The following is a 23,713-nucleotide window of genomic DNA, read 5'->3' on the forward strand; positions in this document are numbered from 1 at the left end:
ATATGCTATGATACCTCATGGTTTAGTAACTCTCAAGCTACTGAAAGACTTCTCTCTATGACACTTTTGTGTATTCAGGTCTCTCAGTGATACACATGCTGCTTTGTTGTCTGCTCTTATGAAGAGACCACCTTCATTCTAAATCACATTTATTTCTGTTACCTAGGGAGTTATATTGTTATTTGCACACTTAATTCACGTAATAGAATAGGATTTACAAAACATAAAAGGTACTAATGCTTTGGTTACATTAAAAAACCTAGGCATGCTTTGACACATTTTTTTTATTTTTGGATATTTTTATCTGAAACATTTCTATTTCACATGTTAAAGCTCCTCATCAACAGCCAACTTTATCGAGTAAGTTAAAGCCCCCAAATGTACCATTGCTTCAGGCATTCTGGGATTAGAACAGCCTTCGTTCTGAAGAAATGCTGTGTTACTATTTCATTCTGCAGAGGTATGTGGAAGGCAGTAGAACATTTTGTTTTCTTGCATAAGGTGTTAGATGTTTGGAAATTGTGCCCTCAGTCCACAAATATCAAAAAGATGATGCTTACAAGAGAGTAGGAGAGGCTGGTCAGTGGAAGAGAAGTGGCGCTTGTTTTAACAGAGGCCAAGTACCAATTCTCTTAAGCTCAGTGTAAGCTATATATTGTTATGGGAACAGGTGCATTCCTTAAAGCTCATAGTCTTAAAATCCTGAGTAAGTTTGTCAATAACATGTTTTAATTCATATGACAGAGGCCCTCAAAGGCTTTGCATCATAGCAACGTTAATGGAGAAAGGCTGGACTGAAAATCTGGCCAGCAGGTAAATCACACAAATGCAACACTAAGGACTGAGCTCAGAAACTTGAGAGCTAAAAGAAATTCTCTCATAGCTATTGTATTAGGACTTGTATCCTTCTAGTCTCATAAACTTGAGTAGCTATGACATTCTATCCAGTAGAGGGCAGTAGTATATATGAGTAGTATAAGAGAGCAATATTACAACCTCTGATTCAGCAAACCATTCAAGCACATCATGAATAAGTCTCACTGACATCAAAGCATAAGTTTGCTAACTAGAGACAGCCTGAAACATGTGCTTAAGTACTTTGAATTGATTCAACATATGCACCTACCCATTTTGACTCAGATGCAAGGGATTAAGTCTGGGACATGATGTCCCATATGGTAGTACTGCCACACGACTGAGTTGAAAACTGAGCAGTCTAAAGGAAGCTCAAGTTAAGAAAAATCGTAGCAAACACTAGTTGTTTAAGACTGGGCTGATCCAGATTAACAACTGAAGAGCCTCTGCCTAAAACAGATCAACATCCCTCAAATTCCCATAAATGGAGCATGGGGCCCAAATTCTTGGTGAATCTTGTTTGTGTGCCAAAATAATCAATCACAGGTAGGAAAAGGAATGGAAGAACTTTTACTTAGCTTTCTGTTTTAGACAGGAATTCCCAATACAGGTTTTAGCTGAGCTCACAGGATTTGAGGGTTATGGATTTTAAAGATAAAAAGATACATTATAACAGCCTATGCCTTCTCTAAAATTGGATCGAAACAGGGGAAAATAATCCTTTTAACCTCCAGTTCCTACTGGCAGTAAAATATTTACCCACATACTCAGTGGTGCAATAAATAGCCACAATTTTATGCCCTGCTGGAAGTCCTTCCTCTAAAAAGCAGTTTTACTTCTTGGAATAGCATCCCAGAGTCAGCCAAACAGAACTGGTAACTCTACAATGTCATTCTTAAAAGTATAGGAACATGACAGCTGAGAATGGGATTCGATCATACTGCACCCACATATGGAGAATGTTGTTGCAGAATATTTTGGAATAGTTGCAAGTTACCTTACCTACTCTAGTATAAACCTGTTTGGCATATAAACTGTCAAACATACATAATGAAAAACATACCCATCTTTAACAAAGACAAAAGAATTTATTTCATAAGGCCTATTATAATTCCAAATCTATTATTCTATTTAAACAAATGCTGTTACAGTTGGCTTTCCATGAAACCATTATTAAGTTAATAATATAATTAAATTTTGTCAGCTTAATGAAATTACATATTGATGCTTTTTTCATAACATACTGTGCTGTGTTGTTTTTGCTTAGCAACTGGATTTCATTTTAAAATAAGTGCATGGGAAAGAGAGTGAATCCTATTCATTACTTTTATATGATTTTTTTTATTTATTTATAAAAGGATTATTTTTTCTGATATCTTCTAAAGAAAAAAAGAAAAAAGTTAAAAATAACTATCATCACAATGAAAACTTAACACTAAAAAAGAAAGAGATAGATGTGCATATATTAAATCTCCTCAATTCACCAGACACTGTAATACAACATTAATACTTATCCTAATTTAAATGGCAGGTGGCAACAACAGAAAATGATAATTTATTGCAACAGGTCTGTATGTACAGAATAAGAGTCGGGAGCTACTGTTTTGCCAGTGAAAAAATGTGTGACTGTGTCAATGGTACTTAAAATGAATACCTAGCATAGAACTGGAATTCTCCTAACAGCATGTATGTTAACACTGTGAATGAAATATTTACTGAAAGATTTAGTATCCTGTCTAGTTTAGTTTCCAGGGAAGGGGGAAAATAGCTGGAAATTTCTCTTTCTTTTGGTGACACTGTTTTGTCATAAAGGGACAACAACATTTTCATCCTTTTTTATTCTGTGCTTCAAACATCTCTCTCTCTCTCTCTCTCGTCTAGCTTCTGAACACAATCTTGTATAAATCTGAATAGTCTTTTGGCTTCATTGGAGTTCATCCAGATTTCATAGAATCATAGAATCATAGAATATCAGGGTTGGAAGGGACCCCAGAAGGTCATCTAGTCCAACCCCCTGCTCAAAGCAGGACCAAGTCCCAGTTAAATCATCCTAGCCAGGGCTTTGTCAAGCCTGACCTTAAAAACCTCTAAGGAAGGAGATTCTACCACCTCCCTAGGTAACGCATTCCAGTGTTTCACCACCCTCTTAGTGAAAAAGTTTTTCCTAATATCCAATCTAAACCTCCCCCATTGCAACTTGAGACCATTACTCCTCGTTCTGTCATCTGCTACCATTGAGAACAGTCTAGAGCCATCCTCTTTGAAACCCCCTTTCAGGTAGTTGAAAGCAGCTATCAAATGCCCCCTCATTCTTCTCTTCTGCAGACTAAACAATCCCAGCTCCCTCAGCCTCTCCTCATAAGTCATGTGCTCTAGACCCCTAATCATTTTTGTTGCCCTTCGCTGTACTCTTTCCAATTTATCCACATCCTTCTTGTAGTGTGGGGCCCAAAACTGGACACAGTACTCCAGATGAGGCCTCACCAGTGTCGAATAGAGGGGAACGATCACGTCCCTCGATCTGCTCGCTATGCCCCTACTTATACATCCCAAAATGCCATTGGCCTTCTTGGCAACAAGGGCACACTGCTGACTCATATCCAGCTTCTCGTCCACTGTCACCCCTAGGTCCTAATTTACATTAGTACAGCTAATTTAATTTACATTAGTACAGCTAAGATCAGACCTTGATCCTGTGTGAACCTATCCTTGAACCTATCCTGAAGGATGACCCATCACTCTCACAGATCTTGGGAGACAGGCCAGTCCTTGCTTACAGACAGCCCCCCAACCTGAAGCAAATACTCACCAGCAACCACACACCACACAACAGAACCCTAATCCAGGAACCCATCCTTGCAACAAAGTCTGTTGCCAACTGTGTCCACATATCTATTCAGGGGACACCATCATAGGGCCTAATCACATCAGCCACACTATCAGAGGCTCGTTCACCTGCACATCTACCAATGTGATATATGCCATCATGTGCCAGCAATGCCCCTCTGCCATATACATTGGTCAAACTGGACAGTCTCTATGTAAAAGAATAAATGGACACAAATCAGACGTCAAGAATTATAACATTCAAAAACCAGTCGGAGAACACTTCAATCTCTCTGGTCACTCGATTACAGACCTAAGAGTGGCTATTCTTCAACAAAAAAAACTTCAAAAACAGACTCCAGCGAGAGACTGCTGAATTGGAATTAATTTGCAAACTGGATACAATTAACTTAGGCTTGAATAGAGACTGGGAGTGGATGGGTCATTACACAAAGTAAAACTATTTCCCCATGTTATTTCTCCCACCCCCACCATTTCTCAGACGTTCTTGTCAACTGCTGGAAATGGCCCACCTTGATCATCACTACAAAAGGTTTTCTTCCTCCCCCCACCCTCCCGCTGGTAATAGCTCACCTTAAGTAATCACTCTGGTTACAGTGTATATGGCAACACCCATTGTTTCATGTTCTCTATGTATATAAATCTCCCCACTGTATTTTCCACTGAATGCATCCCATGAAGTGAGCTGTAGCTCATGAAAGCTTATGCTCAAATAAATTTGTTAGTCTCTAAGGTGCCACAAGTACTCCTTTTCTTTTTGCGAATACAGACTAACACGGCTGCTACTCAAATGTGTGATGTCAGTGACTAAGGGTACACAACAGGCACTATATTCCGTATTTGCATTCATGTAGCACTAGATTCTGCCATCCTCACTCAGGATCAGTAGGTAATTTCCGAGTCCCACTGAAATCTATAGGCTTATTTGATTAACACAGTTCTACTCAATGTGAGTAGAAGTGGCAGAGCATGGCTCATAAAAGCTAGTGATAGGGCAGGTTATATTTTTTTAGGGACCAAAGGAAAATAAACAAACAAAACAATTTAAAACAAAATCCCCTCTCAAAACATGAGGTGACATTCAGAAGATAAAACGCTGCACTATACAAGCAACATCACTTATGCTTCAAAACAAAGCCTTAATAGATCTTGTTCATACCATTAAAATACTATTGCACTTGATTTTTCACAGTATTAAAATCACTTTAGAAAGTAATTGTTTAGCTCCCCATGCAATCTACTGATAATATTTCTTTATCTTTTCAAGAAAAGCAAAAGGTAGCATTAAATTATTGTTGCACAGTATGTAACGCAAATGTTACTGAGCACAGAATGGAAAATGGACTTGGTGAAAATAAATATATTCCTCTCAGAAGACTCATAAGTAGGTTTCACTTATTTTACTTAAATTTACACAAATTCACCACTACATTGCTGTACTGTTAATTGTCTTGTTGTAAGACACAAAACTGATTTTTACTATACCCCGTTTGCTGGCAGTATTTTACAGCAGCTATCTGTCAGCGTAAGGGTACACTTACTGAACTCTGCTTTTTACTACTACCAATAACATTACTATGGTGTCTGCTTTGGTCTAACTCATTCAGAAGTTCCAAACACATGAGGTTTCATTTATTGTTTAGCTGATCATAACTCAGTGAGAATTGTAGAAAAACAAAATCTTCTATCCATTGTAAAATTAGGCTCCAATATTATGAGTTATACATACATAATTTTGTTCACAGTCTGAACAGCCTATATCTATTTTATTTTTTTCCAAGAGGGGAAAAGAACTATGCTACTATACACATTACTGTTTTCAATGAAAGTCAAATTTTCTCTTTAGAATCTGAAGTATCTGCATTGATTTCTGCAGTTACTTCAGATTGCACGCATGGTACTCAGAAGAGAATTTGGCCATGAATATGTATAGCGTCTTTCTAAGAGAGGTGTTTTACGTACCTAATTTAATATTTCACCAATATTTCTGGACTCTGTGGGCTAGGACTATGCCCAGACTGAACTATATAGAAAATTCCCAAACAGGTAGGCATACCATAAGCTGCAAGGTAACTATATTTGAGCAGATAAAATAATCTGTTTTCCAGGATGAAATGAGACATCACTAACTGAAGCCACTGGGCATTTTATGCAACCCTAATATAAACAAGCAAACACAAACATTGGTGAGGGTTATAGGCAGATTTAAGTCCACAACTCCAACTGATGCCATGGGTGTAACAGAGTATGATTTAACCCACATGATTTAATCTAAAAAGAAAAGGAGTACTTGTGGCACCTTAGAGACTAACAAATTTATTTGAGCATAAGCTTTCGTGAGCTACAGCTCACTTCATCAGATGCATTCAGTGGAAAATACAGTGGGGAGATTTATATACATAGAGAACATGAAACAATGGGTGTTACCGTACACACTGTAACCAGAGTGATCACTTAAGGTGAGTTATTACCAGCAGGAGAGTTATAACATTCAAAAACCAGTCAGAGAACACTTCAATCTCTTGATCACTTGATTACTGATCAAAAAGTTGCAATACTTCAACAAAAAAACTTCAAAAACGGACTCCAACGAGAAACTGCTGAATTGGAATTAATTTGCAAACTGGATACAATTAACTTAGGCTTGAATAGAAACTGGGAGTGGATGGATCATTATACAAAATAAAACTATTTCCCCCTGTTTACCGCCCCCCACCCCAGCATTCCTCAGACGTTCTCGTCAACTGCTGGAAACGGCCCACCTTGATCATCACTACAAAAGCTTCCCTTCCCCCGCCCCCACTGCTCTCCTGCAGGTAATAGCTCACCTTAAGTGATCACTTTGGTTACAGTGTGTATGGTAACACCCATTGTTTCATGTTCTCTATGTATATAAATCTCCCCACGGTATTTTCCACTGAATGCATCCGATGAAGTGAGCTGTAGCTCACGAAAGCTTATGCTCAAATAAATTTGCTAGTTTCTAAAGTACTCCTTTTCTTTTTGCAAATACAGACTAACATGGCTGCTACTCTGAAATGTGTGATTTAATCTATTGTACCTAAAAGACAAAGACTTATTCTGTGGTCCACTTTGGCTTCTTCAAACCATTTTGGTAGCTCAAAGCAGCAGCTGGTTTAACTGGCTTCTTGAAAAATCCCCTTGTATAAGGGAAATCCTCAGAGGACTGACTCTACTCCACCCCTTTCATGTGTTCCTAGGAGAAAGGGGGTATTGTCAGGATGTCCCTACACCCCAACATTCCCTTAGTGGTCAGAATGACTCCTGAGGCTACAGACAGCAGGGTATAACAGAGCAACCATGAGGCTATTCTAAATTACACTGGAGACAAGAATGGCCTCGGGGTTGCTCTAAATTACACCCAGCTGTCTGTAGCCTCAGGAGTCATTCTGACCACCACGCACACTTAGGACAAATAGCTTAACTCTATTATGGTAAAGAGCTCTGCTTTAGGATGGCCAAGCAAAAAGTGCATCCTGGGACAAAGTGGATTCACAGCTCTGGTTCAGCACATAATTCTATTTCACCCAGTGCCCTAGCCTCACATAGCAAGTGAGTTATGATTTCCAGAATAACTGCCAAGAGCCAGCCCGTCTTGATTTATAACAAAGGGGGATTTTAAAAGAAACTCATTCAGTTTCAAGCAAAAATTGTGCAAGGTGCAAAGGGCTTCACACAGTTGTTAGTTACAGCTGATCATTCAAATGGAAGCAGACAGGATTATGGAAGCCAATGGCAGCTGAAGGCAAAGAGTTCAAGTCCCAGTTAAGGGGGGGGGCTAAAAGAGCCTATTTATCGATTATTAAGAAACTATCCAGACATGACAAAGAGTAGATATTTGCTAGTGAAATGTATTCATGGTTTTAAGGATTCCTTAAATAGGATCTTAATAAAAATAATAGAAAAAACTGGGCATGCAATTATGGAAAGTTTTGGATTTAAAGCAGAAATAGAGGTGAGAACAAATAGAGATGAAATAAGGTAAATTGCCAAGTAACCTACGTTATAATATTGATATAGAAGGGATGAACTGGCTCTGGATTTTGAACACTTTGAAGTTGAGGGTATCCATATTTAACATCTTGGTTTACAACCATCTCTAATTGTTAGCTTGCATTGTCTCCATATTCAGGTTATATATTATACTGTTTTGTACTATTTACATACACCCTCACTTCTTTAATGAAGGCATGTGTTATTTATTCACTTGTATTGTATACTTGTCATTTTATATTCACATGTGAAATCTGTTGTTGATAATTATATATTTCAATCACTAAAATTAATCAGAAATAAGAATATTAAAAAAGGCATGAGAAAATTAGGAAAAGGCCAACATGATCTATCTGAGGGGTAGAGGGTAATAAGCAGGGACCTCAGTCAATGAGGACTTCAGGTCTCCTCTTCTCCTATATCCCATGCTTGAATAATAGGAATATACTAACGACCAACTGAGCAGGATAGTGATGGTGACTGTGTAATGCTCAGGGAGATCAGAGAGGCTACAAAAACAATGGGGGATTTCAACTATCCGCATACTGACTGGCTACATGTCACCTCAGGTCAAAATGCAGAGATAAAATCTCTAGACAAAATTAATGACTGCTTTTTGGAGCAGCTAGTCCTAGAATGCACAAGGAGAGAGGCAATTCTTGATTTAGTCCTACTTAGGACCTAAGTACTCCTGAACAGCTCAGCAATAGCTATCATAATGTAATTAAATTTAACATTCTTGTTAGGGGGGAAATATCAAAAGAAACCCACCTGTGTAGCATTTAACATCAAAAAAGGGGAACTGCACAAAAATGAAAATTAAAAGAAATAGTCACAAGAGAAAAATGCCTGCCGTCTGCATAGAAACTATTTTAAAACACCATAAAAAAGGCTCAATGAAAATGAAAAAAGCAGTAAGAGGACCAAAAAAAAAAAATGCTACCACAGCTAAACAGAATAAAAGAGGTGCTGGTTAGAGGCAAAAAGGCATCCTTTAAAAATGCAAAGTCAAATCCTAGAGAGGAAAATACAAAGGAACGTAAACTCTGGCAATTCAAGTGTAAAAAACAATTATACAGGTCAAAAAAGAATTTGAGGAGCAACTAGCAAAAGACTCAAACTAACAGCAATTTTTTCCCCAAGTACATCAGAAGCAGAAAGTCTGCCAAACAATCAGTGGGGCCACTGGATGATAGAGGTGCTAACGGAGCACTCAAAGAGAAGGCCACTGTGGAGAAGCTAAATGAATTCTTTGCATTGGCCTTCACTGGAGAGAATGTGAGGAAGCTTCCCACATCTGAGCTATTCTTTTTAAGTGACAATCTAAAGAACTGTCCCAGATTGAAGTGTCAAATAGAGAAGGTTTTGGAACAAATTGATAAACAGTAATAAGACACCAGGGCCAGATGGTATTCATCCAAGAGTTCTGAAGGAAATAGGAATTTGCAAAAACTATGGTATGTAACCTATCACTTGAATCAGCCTCTCTAGCAGATGACTGGAGGATAGTTAATGCAACACCAATTTTTAAATAAAGCTCCAGAGATGATCCTGGCAATTACAGGCCAGTAAACCTAACGTCAGTACTAGGCAAATTGATTGAAACTATAGTAAAGAAGAGAATTATCAGACACACAGATTAACATGATTTGTTGGGAAGAGTCAACACAGCTTTTGTAAAGGAAAATCATGCCTCACCAATCTATTGGAAATCTTTGATGGACTCAACAAGCACATAGACAAAGGCAATTGAGTCAATATAGTGTACTTGGACTTTCAGAAAGCCTTTGGTGAGGTCCTCACCAAAGGCTCTTAAGTAAAGTAAGCAGTCATGGGATAAGAGGGAAGGTCCTTTCATGGATCAGTAAAGATTGGAAACAATGGATAGGAATAAAAGGTCAGTTTTCAATGTGGAGAGAGGTAAATAGCGGGGTCTCCCAAGGATCCGTATAGGGACCAGTGTTGTTCAACATTTTCATAAATGATCTGGAAAAGGGGGTGAACAATGAGGTGGCAAAATTTGCAGATGATACTGTCGTGGAAAAATTAACCACGCGTTGTGTTTGGATCAGAACTGAGGTTCCTTTATTCAAACATGTGCATACAGGGAGAGTCAGCCGGAGCTGCTCTGGCGTAAACAGAAAATACAGCTGAAAACCACAATTTGTCAAACCTACTTTCTTCAACAGCATTTTCCTTATTTGGCATATAGTGCAAGCTTTAATAGTAGCTTTGCCTTACCTGGAGTTTAGCAAAAACAAGCTTTTCCTGTTATTGACAGGTTTTTTCTTTGCAGTTAATGTTTTTGTTCTAACTTCTAGTGGTTATGGTTATATTTTTTAAGCTGTGCTGTTTGCAATTTCCCCTCAATGGAATTTTTCTTACTTTCTTCTTATGCTTCATATACACATTCAGTTTGACCAAAGTTTTAGGCCTACTTGGGAAGTTTAGGCCTACTTGGGTCCACTGAATTTTTCCTCTACAATACAAAATTACTTAAGATAGTTAAGTCCAAAGCTGCAAAGAGTTACAAAGGGTGACAGGGCAACAAAATGGTAGATGAAATTCAACACTGACAAGTGCAAAGTAGTGAACACTGAATGAAGGGTTAAAATCCATTGCTAATGTAATAACCTGGTATATGAATTTGTGTACAGGCCCAAAGTCCAGAGTTTGGTCAAGAGGTCAGAGGCCTAGCAATAGCTAAGAGAAAGCAGAATAATCAAAGATAACTTTACTTTTGCCAAGATATGCCTGGTCAGCAAAACACCAGACATTGGGAGCAATAATTGTGTCTTATTCAAAGTTGCAAATAGAACAAAGAAGCCCTGTTTCTGTTGTGTTAGTTTCTTCTGTAGGGAGTTTTCTTCCCACACATCCAACCTTGAGTTTATGAAAGGTTCAAGCATGTCAGTATAAGATATGGTCTCCTCCAGCCTCCCTTTCCCAGGGACCAATGCCTGCCTTAAAACACAAATGAACAACTTGAAAGAATCTTTATTGCCATATACCTTCACTGTTTCTTTGCTTTTACCCCTAGATATGTATCTGTTGGACAATCAAAGGAGCAACTTCATTCCTATGGACCCCAAATCAGAATTCAACATATTTATTTTATACTAAATACATTTATTAAAGTACTAATTAAATGTTAAATGTTAATTTGTTAACTTGAGACCATGGGCGGAGACATCATGTAACCTTTGACCATTGGCTACTGTGCTATCATGTCTTGCTGCTAGAACTATCCAGGGTTGGGGGACTGCCTACCCAGTCACTTCCCACGCCCATGGAAAATCCATATATTGCATTGTAATCAATTGATTGCCAGCGTCTCTGAACCTAATAAGTGAGGTGACACTCAGTCAGCACTGTATGTAATAAACTCCTGTGCTTGACCTCTACACGGTGTGGATTTATGTCTTTCACTGAAAAACATAATCCCAACTATATCTTCAAAATGATGGATTCTAAACTAGCTGTTACCATTCAAGAAAGAGGTCCCAGAGTCAACACAAACAACTCTCTGAAAACATCTGCTCAATGTGCAGTGGCAGTCAAAAAAGTTAACATAATGAAACATTAGGAAAGGGATAGATAAGAAGACAGAAAATGTCATAATGCCACGATATAAATCCATGGTACGCCCACACCTTGAATAGTGCAATCAGTTCTGGCTGTTCCATCTCAAAAAATAATATTAGAACTGGAAAAAGGACAGAGAAGACCAACAAATATGATGATGGGCATGGAACATCTTCCAGAGGAAGACAGATTAAAAAGTCTGGGACTATTTAGTTTAGAAAAGAAATGACTAACAGGGGATATAATAAAGGTCTATAGAATCATGAATGATATAAAGAGAAAGTATTATGTACCCTGTCACATAACAGAAGAACCAGAGCTTCTCCTCTCACAGAGGCAGAGTTATTAAACCCAGAGAAGAGCTCTCTCTCAGCAGCTCAGAGCGTCTTCATCAGAAGCACTACAGTGGCACAGATGTATCGGTGCAGCTGTGCCACTGTAGCTGCTATAGTGTAGACAGACTCAGATGACGCAGTTTATAGTAGATAAAATACAACAGGCCAGAATTCACTCTGAGATTGTAACCTGGTTAGTCCATTATCTAATATTTAGCAGGACTGTTATCAGAGAGATGATGGGTCAAAGTATGCTCTAAGCTGTACTGGTATAATTAAGGTCGTGTCTATTAGAAGACTTGGATTTGTATAACAAAATCAGCTTAAAATCTATCAAGTCATACAGGTACAAGCCCCAATGTAGACATACTGAAACTTGTTTAAACCTTGCTTAAATCAATGTAGTTTAATTTTACCAAATCAAATTTACTGATTTAAAATAAACCAATTTAAATGAGATTTGAGTGCATCTACATTAGGACTTTATGCAGGTGCAACTAGATTAATTTTAAAGAGATTTAGTTCCACCATTGCAAATTTTCTAATATGGATCAGGCCTATGATAAGTATTTCACCCAATGTCCTTTGAGTCCTTATCACCTCATCATATCAGTGACAACAATCCTGCTAAATAATATTTTCTAAGCACTACCTAGCATATCAGACAAGACTAAATTATCACAGACAACCTGCAAGACAGTAGGGTTGTATGCAAGCTATAAGAACAAATAATGGGCACTTCATCTGGAGGTACTACCATTTTTCAGAGTCTTCAGCCATCATGCAGGGAAACTTAATTCTGCAAGTTTAAATTTGGTAGTGACAACATAGTAATAGTGATCTTTTGCCTAACCACTTACCAATTGGTGACTTTAAATTGTTTGCTGGGATCTAGACTTATTTGTATTTTTGAAGAATATGTTTTGCAATCTTGTGGTTGTGAGCTTCCATGAGCTGTCAGTTCTGGTAACCATTGTTTCCCAGGCAATTAAATAGCTTCCTTTTCCCATTTGCCGACACAATGGGCCAAATTAACTGCTGGTGTAACTCTGTTGAAGGCTGTGGAGTTATACCAAGGACAAATTGATACAATGTGATATGCAAAAATATATTCTGTCATGCTGGCTCAGAACAGTTAATGTATATCGTCTTGATGTGTTGGGATAATTTACTGCTTAGTGGGCAATTTTAAAGAAAATTAAGTACCAATATATTGTAATACTAATGGACCATCACAACAATTATTTAAATTATATGTTTCCATGGATATTAATATCAAAATAGAATAAGTTTATGTAAATGACAAACAGTAATTGAAGAGACTGTTTCCATCATTAACTATTATAAACGGTGATTCATGAACATGAAATATAAGGTGGAAGATATGTTAAAATCAATCAACTGCAGATGGACAACATATTGAAATACAAACTAGCCCAATAAATCTGAAGGCCATTTTGTGTACAGTTCTGTATACTACTATTAAGAGATGATGATATAATTTGTGGATAAAGTGACTAGTGCGTGAGGGAAAAAGAAATTGATTGACCCTGTAAGAATACCCCTAAATATATCTGGTTTTATTATTAGCTTTCAAAATATTATTGGAACACTATATTTACTTATAAATAATGACCACAAAATGCTGACTTACAGCAATTACAGTACAGATTCATGTGCTGCACTGTAATGATAGTAATGGTTCAAAACACCAGAGAAATTGTGTATGAAATATATAAACTGATTGGCATGATCCATGTCCCTGGAATAATGTATAATTGGCTGTTATGAAATGGTGTAGGAATGATGTCACCCAAAAACAGGAGAACTGAACCAAATCTACCACAAGATAATATACGTGCATATTTGTTATCTTCACCCTCAAAACATTATAAGGAGGCAGCACAGATAGCAATGTGTAGAATTAAGGTTGCCCAATATTTTCCAATATAAGATCCTATTTTTGATTAAGTTTGCCAATTTTTGGGGAGCTATGTGTCTGTTAAGATAATTTTTTTTTGAAAGTTTCAGCCAAAAATGGTTCAGCTATTTCTGAGGACCAGGCTAGGAAAAAATACTTTGTTTTTTCCATGTTAAAAAAATTCTTCCATCTGTTTTGCTCAGATGCTCTAATGTTTCCATGTTTTAGATCAGGGACTTGACATTTGGCAGTGTCTTGGGGAGATATCAGAAATATGCCTTTTACCACTCCTGTGAAAATCTAACCAAGTTTGAACAAGTTAAAGCCTTTGAAAAACTGTGGTTTGCCCATGTTTCACAGAGACTTGTCAGAATTTGTCAGCAAAATTATCTGAAGATTCCATCTGTACTGAGCATGCTTCATCCTCTCACAGCTTGTGTGTGCTGACTGAACTGTGTATGGGCCATTCTCACAGAGCAACTAAGCATGCTGCAGCCCAAGTATGATTACTGCTCCTACCTGTTGGAGGTTGTTAGGGTGGCAGGCTCAGGAACCATGAACATGGACACTGTGCTCTTAACTGTCCCCCTGCTGACCCAAAGGCAGCATGGAGGAGAAGAAAACAGTCTGACTTGAATGCAAATGGGTGACAGATGGGGGTTTGGGAAAGAGGATAGAACCAAATTGGTTGGGGGGGGGGGAGCAGGACAGGATCTGGGGAAAACAGAAGCAGGACAGGAGACATAAGGTTTATAAACCCTCCAGAACCCGGAGTTGAACCCAGGAATGCTGAGTCTCAACATTCCTTTCCTGTCAGGAAATAACTGAAACAACTAGCAAGATTCAGAGTAGCAGCCGTGTTAGTCTGTATTCGCAAAAAGAAAAGGAGTACTTGTGGCACCTTAGAGACTAACAAATTTATTTGAGCATAAGCTTTCGTGAGCTCACTGTAGCTCAAGAAAGCTTATGCTCAAATAAATTTGTTAGTCTCTACGATGCCACAAGTACTCCTTTTCTTTTTGACTAGCAAGATGAGTCTCTTACCTCCCTGTCTGTTCCACATACTTAGTCTACTACTGCTTCTAGTTACTCCAAACTGTACAGGTCTGTGCTGTGGATCTAAATATCCTAACCCTGCTGATGGGGGGGGGGAAGTAAGGGGGAAGTGAGGGTGCCAAATATGGCTGCACATGATGAAAATTGTAAGTTTCATAAAAATTTAGGAAATGACATCCCAAAAACTTCATCGTTTGCACATTAAGGGAATGCCATATTAAGGTTCCATTTTCTGGGTACCCAACTTGAGACACTTGGGGTTTCAGCTGCAACTGAGGTCAATCTTCTCTGGATATATAGTGTTATAAAATGACATGCACACTGAAAAATCAGTCCCTAGTCTTTTCAAACTGGGCACTCAAAATTAGTTGAGACTTTGACAATTTTGGCTCTAACAGCTGTACCTCAGTTCCTCTTGGTCATATGGGGAGAATATATACTACCTCACTTCACAATGCTGTTGAGAAGGTTAATTAATTAGTGTTTTCAAAGAACTAAGATATTATTATGACAGCACCATAGAAAAGCCCATAAGAAAATTGATAATTCTGTATTCAGTGTAGGGTTTTGGATGATGTAAATAAGTAATGCCTGGGTCATGCATTGAATGATGAGGATAAAAAGAAATATTGAATTACCACCTATTTAGTGAACACCATCATCCCATGGACTGAATGAGCCAGGGATCCTGTGGAAAAACGGTATGTGATCATGTATGAAAAATGTATCAAAATGCATATGCACAAAGAGGCCATATTAAAGTAGATTGAGAAACCTTAATTCTGGTATTTCCTAAATTTTGAATACTTGACTTTGCAAGCTTCATGTTCATTTAACATGCTTTATTAAAATTCTGCATAGCTCGATAGCCACAGCAAACATACCTTTGGTGAAATCAAGTAGATAATGCTTACTCACACATGTGAGCGCCTGCTCACACACATAGAGAGAGAAAAGAAAAAGGTATGTAACTACTGGGAGAATATTTCCTGTGAGAACTGGCACAATTTCAATATTATTTATTATCATAGCATCATACCAGAAAGATCCTCTTTTCAGTCACTAAACCCACCACACCATTGCATATGGAAAATATTAAAAGCAGACTTTTCTCTCTCTATTCTGAAAAACAAACAATAAAGCTACAATATCTGGAAATCCACGAGACAGGGACAGGATTATAGAATTAAACATCATTAGAAAGGCAGTAAGGTAGGGGTGCATTTGAAGGGTTTATAATTAGACATTTGTCAAATTAATTCTAAGATCCTGGGCAAAAACATCATGAGACCTGGCCTAATTATTTCCTTTTGTTCTTGACAAGCTCTTACAAAATATTCTACTTATGCTACCATCCGATGGTATTGTTCAGAGGCTCATCATTTTGGGATGATGGGGGAACGGCAAATGCCAATACAATATTATCTTAATGTCTTTTGCACTGATAAAATCTTCTTGTTGGCATCCCAAAAATAATCCCAGGAATAAAGTTACTGATTATAACTTGTACGGGGAGGGATCATCAGCCTTTTTCCTAAAACACACTTGCAGCAGAATTAATGGGAAAAGGTATGCAGTGATTAATATTTAAATGCAACTAATTAAATTAAATGCTGTAGCTCACGAAAGCTTATGCTCTAATAAATTTGTTAGTCTCTAAGGTGCCACAAGTACTCCTTTTCTTTTTACAAGCAGTTGTAAACCTTATGCTTTGACCTCATGCTTTATACCAAAACCAACTGATGATAGCTAAGTGGAAACCATTTGGTTTTTAATTATACTGCAGCAGGGAATATGTTGTTGTTCTAGGGCTTTTTTTGTCTATTCAAATTATAGTATAAAACCCGAAGCAGAATACAGGTGAGAAGAAAGGAACACTGTTTCTACTTATTCTAAGGCTATGTTTACACTACCACTTATGTCGGTATAACTTATGTTGCTCAGCGATGTGAATAAGCCACCCCCTGAGCAACATCAGTTACACTGACCTAGGTGCCGGTGTAGACAAGTGTTATGTTGGCAGGAGAGATTTCGCTGCTTGTTGGGGACAGGAGAGCTCTCCGAGGTAGGCTTAGAATGGCTACACTAGAGAGCTTACAGTGGCGCACCTGTGGCGCTGTAAACTCTCTAGTGTAGCCAGACCCAAACTCAGTTTGTGTTGTTTGTGAATCGTGAGCAAAAGAGTTGTTTCTTTCTCACATGAGAAATGGCTGGACAAGTGTAACCCATCTGCTTTTATACTATAGCGTCTTACAATAACCTTTATGTTTATATATCTTATATACATCTTTATAGATGCGTGTGTGTATGCGCATGTGTGTATGCATGTGTGTATATGCATGCACACGCACAGCAAAGGAGCACAGCTACAAGTAACAGAAAAACCCAGAAGAGGGAGTGTTGTAATCACAGAGCCTGCTCAGTAATTACCTTGATGTCAGCATAGAAGCCACCACTAACAGAACGCAATTCTACTTGTCTCAGAAATCCTCATCCAGGAGCTGGCCCAGAGCCTGGGGGGAAACGCACTGGTGGAAGTTCACATCAGAGTCAAGTGTCTGAGGGAAAGTGGAGAGACAGGAGAATGTAACTGCTGTCATGGTTGCATCTTAAACCTGTAATAAGTTGGGGTTATTCTAGCCTTCACCTATTTGGGAAGCTCTTTACTAATATAATTTCTGGTCCACCATGGTATAGTTTAGGAACCTAGAGGGACCACTGGGAGAGGAGCTTTTGTCACCTGCACAGGTTACCTAGTCAGTGCAATCACACAATTCACTATTGACTAGGTACTTTAGATGGGATTTTTAATTAATGAGTAACTTAGTGAAATAAAGGTCTGTCAAAAGCATCGACCTGATTCAGCAAAGCTTACTGGGGAAGGATGGTGCTCAGGGAGTTACAACCCTACTGAAGTCCAGCAGATGTATTACTTGTGCCGATGTCTCAAACCTATAACATTTTGGCTATAAGAAAAGGAGTACTTGTGGCACCTTAGAGACTAACAAATTTATTAGAGCATAAGCTTTCGTGAGCTACAGCTCACTTCATCGGATGCATTTGGTGGAAAAAACAGAGGAGAGATTTATATACACACACACAGAGAACATGAAACAATGGGTTTATCATACACACTGTAAGGAGAGTGATCACTTAAGATAAGCCATTACCAGCAGCGGGGGGGGGGGAAGGAGGAAAACCTTTCATGGTGACAAGCAAGGTAGGCTAATTCCAGCAGTTAACAAGAATATCAGAGGAACAGTGGGGGGGGGGGGGAGAAATACCATGGGGAAATAGTTTTACTTTGTGTAATGAGTCATCCATTCCCAGTCTCTATTCAAGCCTAAGTTAATTGTATCCAGTTTGCAAATTAATTCCAATTCAGCAGTCTCTCGTTGGAGTCTGTTTTTGAAGCTTTTTTGTTGAAGGATAGCCACTCTTAGGTCTGTGATCGAGTGACCAGAGAGACTGAAGTGTTCTCCAATTGGTTTTTGAATGTTATAATTCTTGACGTCTGATTTGTGTCCATTCATTCTTGGGTGGGTATTGTAGTTGTAGGAATGCATGATAGAGATTTTGTAGGTGTTTGTCTCTGTCTGAGGGGTTGGAGCAAATGCGGTTATATCGTAGCGCTTGGCTGTAGACAATGGATCGAGTGGTATGATCTGGATGAAAGCTAGAGGCATGTAGGTAGGAATAGCGGTCAGTAGGTTTCCGATATAGGGTGGTGTTTATGTGACCAACGCTTATTAGCAGCGTAGTGTCCAGGAAGTGGATCTCTTGTGTGGACTGGTCCAGGCTGAGGTTGATGGTGGGATGGAAATTGTTGAAATCATGGTGGAATTCCTCAAGAGCTTCTTTTCCATGGGTCCAGATGATGAAGATGTCATCAATGTAGCGCAAGTAGAGTAGGGGCATTAGGGGACGAGAGCATTCCTACAACTACAGTACCCACCTGCTGAAGTGAAGAAACAGATTAACAGAGCCAGAAGAGTACCCAGAAGTCACCTACTACAGGACAGGCCCAACAAAGAAAATAACAGAACGCCACTAGCCATCACCTTCAGCCCCCAACTAAAACCTCTCCAACGCATCATCAAGGATCTACAACCTATCCTGAAGGACGACCCATCACTCTCACAGATCTTGGGAGACAGGCCAGTCCTTGCTTACAGACAGCCCCCCAATCTGAAGCAAATACTCTCCAGCAACCACACACCACACAACAGAACCACCAACCCAGGAACCTATCCTTGCAACAAAGCCCGTTGCCAACTCTGTCCACATATCTATTCAGGGGATATCATCATAGGGCCTAATCACATCAGCCACACTATCAGAGGCTCGTTCACCTGCGCATCTACCAATGTGATATATGCCATCATGTGCCAGCAATGCCCCTCTGCCATGTACATTGGCCAAACTGGACAGTCTCTACGTAAAAGAATGAATGGACACAAATCAGACGTCAAGAATTATAACATTCAAAAACCAATTGGAGAACACTTCAGTCTCTCTGGTCACTCGATCACAGACCTAAGAGTGGCTATCCTTCAACGAAAAAGCTTCAAAAACAGACTCCAACGAGAGACTGCTGAATTGGAATTAATTTGCAAACTGGATACAATTAACTTAGGCTTGAATAGAGACTGGGAATGGATGAGTCATTACACAAAGTAAAACTATTTCCCCATGGTATTTCTCCCCCCCCCCCACTGTTCCTCTGATATTCTTGTTAACTGCTGGAATTAGCCTACCTTGCTTGTCACCATGAAAGGTTTTCTTCCTTTCCCCCCCTGCTGCTGGTGATGGCTTATCTTAAGTGATCACTCTCCTGTAAGTGTGTATGATAAACCCATTGTTTCATGTCCTCTGTGTGTGTGTATATAAATCTCTCCTCTGTTTTTTCCACCAAATGCATCCGATGAAGTGAGCTGTAGCTCACGAAAGCTTATGCTCTAATAAATTTGTTCGTCTCTAAGGTGCCACAAGTACTCCTTTTCTTTTTGCGAATACAGACTAACACGGCTGCTACTCTGAAACCTGTCATTTTGGCTATAGGCAAGACATCCTATTTAACCATTCAGGAGAACAAGCCAGCCATCAACATGGGACTGACTGCAGGTAGCTAGAATGATTTACACAGACAATAACAATGTTGGGGGAAATGCAGCCTAAAATTATAGAACTTTCATTTACTATGCATATTTGACAGCGGCTAGCAGAATGAACCCCTGAGCTGGTCGAGGCAAGTAGGCGATACCACAAAATAATAAAAGATCATTATGTGTCTGTACAATTTAAGAAGTCTTACTGTAGAATAAGTTCTTTACAGGAGGGTAAGGACTATCCCAATGAAGAGTTAATCACTGCAGATAGTTCCAACTAAAAAGTAAGTTGGTTCATCTAGTGAGCACTTAAGAAAAATTGAAAATATTGAGTTGAGACCTGCCTTCAGATACACGTGCATCACTCCTGTACCTTGTCTGCATTAGGAAAATGTGTTTGCATTTTTCTGTACAAGTGCATTTAGTGACTTGCAGCAAATTTCAGTTTTCAGGGGCCATGCTACTTGTATTATCACTTTGCTACTCAAATATGTGAATGGATTCTTTTTCATTTATTAAAGAGAAAGAATGAAGTATGAATGCAGGTACATGAGAGCAGATTTGCTCATTAGGCACCACGGTCCAACATATGGGTTGACAATGATGCCCAATAAATAAGTTCCTGCAGACCAGCTATTATTGGAACAGTAAATACCAGTTTGTCAGTTTTACATTCTCCCCCAACTCAACTGCCAGTCTGAGTCCAGTCACATGGCAATAACTTGTCAACCAGTATGCATATGGACCCAGACATACACTGGAAACAGCAGCTTATGTGGTGTGACAGGGTCGGGCCAGATGGCTATAGGAGAGTAATAGAAGGCAGATATATCAGCCCCAGGTTGAGTAGGTCCATTTTCCCTGGGTAAGGTAACAGGCAAGGTTCCAGAACTATCAGGAACCTTCTGGAGACAATTAAGACAGGCTGATTAGTACACCTGCAGCCAATCAAGAAGCTGCTAGAATCCATTAAGGCAGGCTAATCAGGGCACCTGGATTTTAAAAAGGAGCTCACTTCAGTTTGTGGTGTGCGTGTGAGGAGCTGGGAGCAAGAGGCATTAGAAGCTGAGAGAGTGAGAACGCGGATTGTTGGAGAACTGAGGAGTACAAGCATTATCAGACACCAGGAGGAAGGTCCTACGGTGAGAATAAAGAAGGTGTTGGGAGGAGGCCATGGGGAAGTAGCCCAGGGAGTTGTAGCTGTCGCACAGCTGTTCCAGGAGGCACTATAGACAGCTGCATTCCACAGCGCCCTGGGCTGGAACCTGGAGTAGAGGGCGGACCTGGGTTCCCCCCAAAATCCTCCCAACACCTGGTCAGACACAGGAGGAGTCGACCTGTACAGTGGGTTCAGAAAAATGGCCAAGCTGAGGGCTGCCATGAAGCTCCAAGGCAAGCAAATCCACCAATAAGCGCAAGACCCACCAAGGTAGAGCAGGAACTTTGTCACAGTGTCAAAGTGGGGAGGGAAGGATTACTGTAGGGGCTGCCAAATTTTGGACTGTGGTGATGGGGACTTGAATAAGCTGGAGACTTATGCCTTCATGTGAACATGTTTTCTTTTCAAAATATTAATGGTGGCAATCATAAAAACTTGGAAAACTTGAGTTGAAAACATCAGTCCTCATTGGTACATATTACAATAAAAAGTTGTGCAGCTGGTGTAGAAGGTCCCTTAGCTCCCAATTCCTGCTGCTACCAAATCAGTTCAGCCTCTGTCTTCACTGCTGTGTCTGGATCCTGGGACTTTCTGAACAGATCCCGATAGCTCAGTGAGCAATCAGGCAATTCCCAGTCCAGCTCTTAGTTCATGGAACTAGTTTTCTCCTTTTCTGGGATTTAATGGACAAATGACCTGCAACATTTCATTGTTTTTAAAAACAAAACAAAACATGAATTTTACATTTTGTTTCAGGAACATCCCAAAGGAACTGAAAACTCAAACTGTACTGCTTAGAAAGTTACCTACCCAGTGGAAGCCTTCAATAGTAGAAAAAGAACAATCCCTTTTTGAGGTGTCAGTTTGAAGACACAGTTTCAGCAGGGATTTAACCATTGTTAACAATGCTTGCTGCCCCAAAAGAGGCAAGGAGGGGTCACCACCTTCCACATCAGTCAGCAGAGCTGGCCCCATGTGGACAGGAGAATATGTTGCAACCTCATGAGTAGTGTACTAACCAGCATGCCCTTCTCCACTATGCTACTGGGAGCAAAATGTCTCTTTCAGGCACAAAACTTCCCACAGCTCTTGAGACCATGATGCACTCACTCTGCCCCAGCGTGGGCCAATGCCTCAGACACACACCGAGCCCTTAGTACATAATATTTAGTGAAGACATCATGTCTAGCAAAGCGCCAATGTAGAGAAAACAGCAAACAGAACAATATAGTGCATTGTCTTTTGGCTTGTTTATATTATATAAATTGCACTGTAAACCAACACAGAAGAAAATAAAATTAAACAAATTACACTAGTAAACAGAATGAGCTAATCATTTTGATGCTATGTTCAGAACCAAAATATCTTTTAACAAATAGAGTGAGTCTGTTAGAATGCTACCATTGCCTTTTATATGCCTACTCAATACACTGGTGTGATAAAAAAGAATTCTTTAGAGTGACACAGGTGTATTTGATTTCTTTTACCAACAATTGCATTGCTTGTACCATTAAAAACCTGGGGCCCAGTCATACTCCCACTGAAGTCTAGTGCTGCTGTCACTGAAATTCCGGTAAATCCAGAGTAACATTCCTGGGTCCAATTCATCATTGTACAGGGCTGGCATAACACCTCAGCCCCAGCAAGGCCATTGGTGAATCCTCTGCCAGGTGCAGAGCTAGCTTTGCACTACTTCCAGGAAAGATTTGTAGCTTGCAAAACCTGATAGGGGCCAGCCCCTACAGCCCCTGAACAAGGAAAATGCAAGCCATTTGATCTCAGCAGAGTTACACCGGAGATACATCTGCACAACTATGAGCACATAGGTTCCAAAGTTAGTGATTTCTATGAGGGCAATATATGGCCTAGAAACTTTAACACACTGTTTTTAATTGAAATGCTTCCTATAAATCAAAAATATTAAAGAGGGTCAACCAAGGTTTTCAGAGAGATACATCATTGGTAGATCATACTTAACTAGGGATCTTTGCTAAGAAACTGACGGATTGTCATGAGAGATTAATTTTATTACATGACTGTGTTTTAAATTTGTCAGAAAGAGAAATCTAAGTTTTTTAATGTAATAATCTCAAACTGAACAGATTACACAATCCTTTTGAAAGCAAAGGTATAAAACCTCTCTATTATATCCACATGTATGCATGGCTAAATCTCCACAATTAGTTTTGAAGTAATAGAGAAATCCGATAAGAAAACATTTGGCAAACACTTGCAATTCAGTCCAATTGGAACTGAATTGTGTCTAAAATGCAAAATACTTATTGACTTTGATGACAGCAAGACTGGAGCCTTACAGGGTATGTTTGCACAGCAAAAAAAAAAAACAAAAAACCCATGCTAATGAATCTCAGAGCCCAGGTCAAATGACTCAGGCTCCCGCTGTGGGGTTAAAAATAGCAGTGTAGACGTTTCCACTCTAGCTACAATGAGAAAATGAAAAACCTAGAACCAGACCTACACCTGTTGTCAATTGGCATCTCTCCATTGGATTCAGTGGAGACATTACACCAGATGAGGCTCTGGCCCTTAGAATTTTGCACGGCTACACATAGAGAAATTCAACTAAAGAACAGAGGACCAGTAGATTTTCGCCTTTCACACTCCCACACAGAGCACAATTACTCAGGCTTTAGGAGCTCATTTCCTCTACAGTGACAATTACACTTAGCTTAATTTGCTTTTGCAGAGCCTGACCTTTACTCTTACTTTCTTGAAAAATAGCAGTTATTGTTGGAGGATGTGATGTTATTGACATAATCTGGGACCGTATAGATCATTGTTGCAACCAAAGTCCTGTAGTGGCACCAAATCT

General features: G+C 39.3%; 1 long non-coding RNA gene across 1 annotated transcript in view; it reads right to left on the reverse strand.

Annotated features, from left to right (window-relative positions):
• The window catches only part of LOC122458148, a 65,489-nt gene that overhangs the window by 35,550 nt on the left and 6,226 nt on the right, over positions 1–23,713 (reverse strand). The window lies entirely within an intron of this gene.

This window comes from Dermochelys coriacea, chromosome 11, assembly GCF_009764565.3.
Source record: "Dermochelys coriacea isolate rDerCor1 chromosome 11, rDerCor1.pri.v4, whole genome shotgun sequence".
Lineage (NCBI taxonomy): Eukaryota > Metazoa > Chordata > Testudines > Dermochelyidae > Dermochelys > Dermochelys coriacea.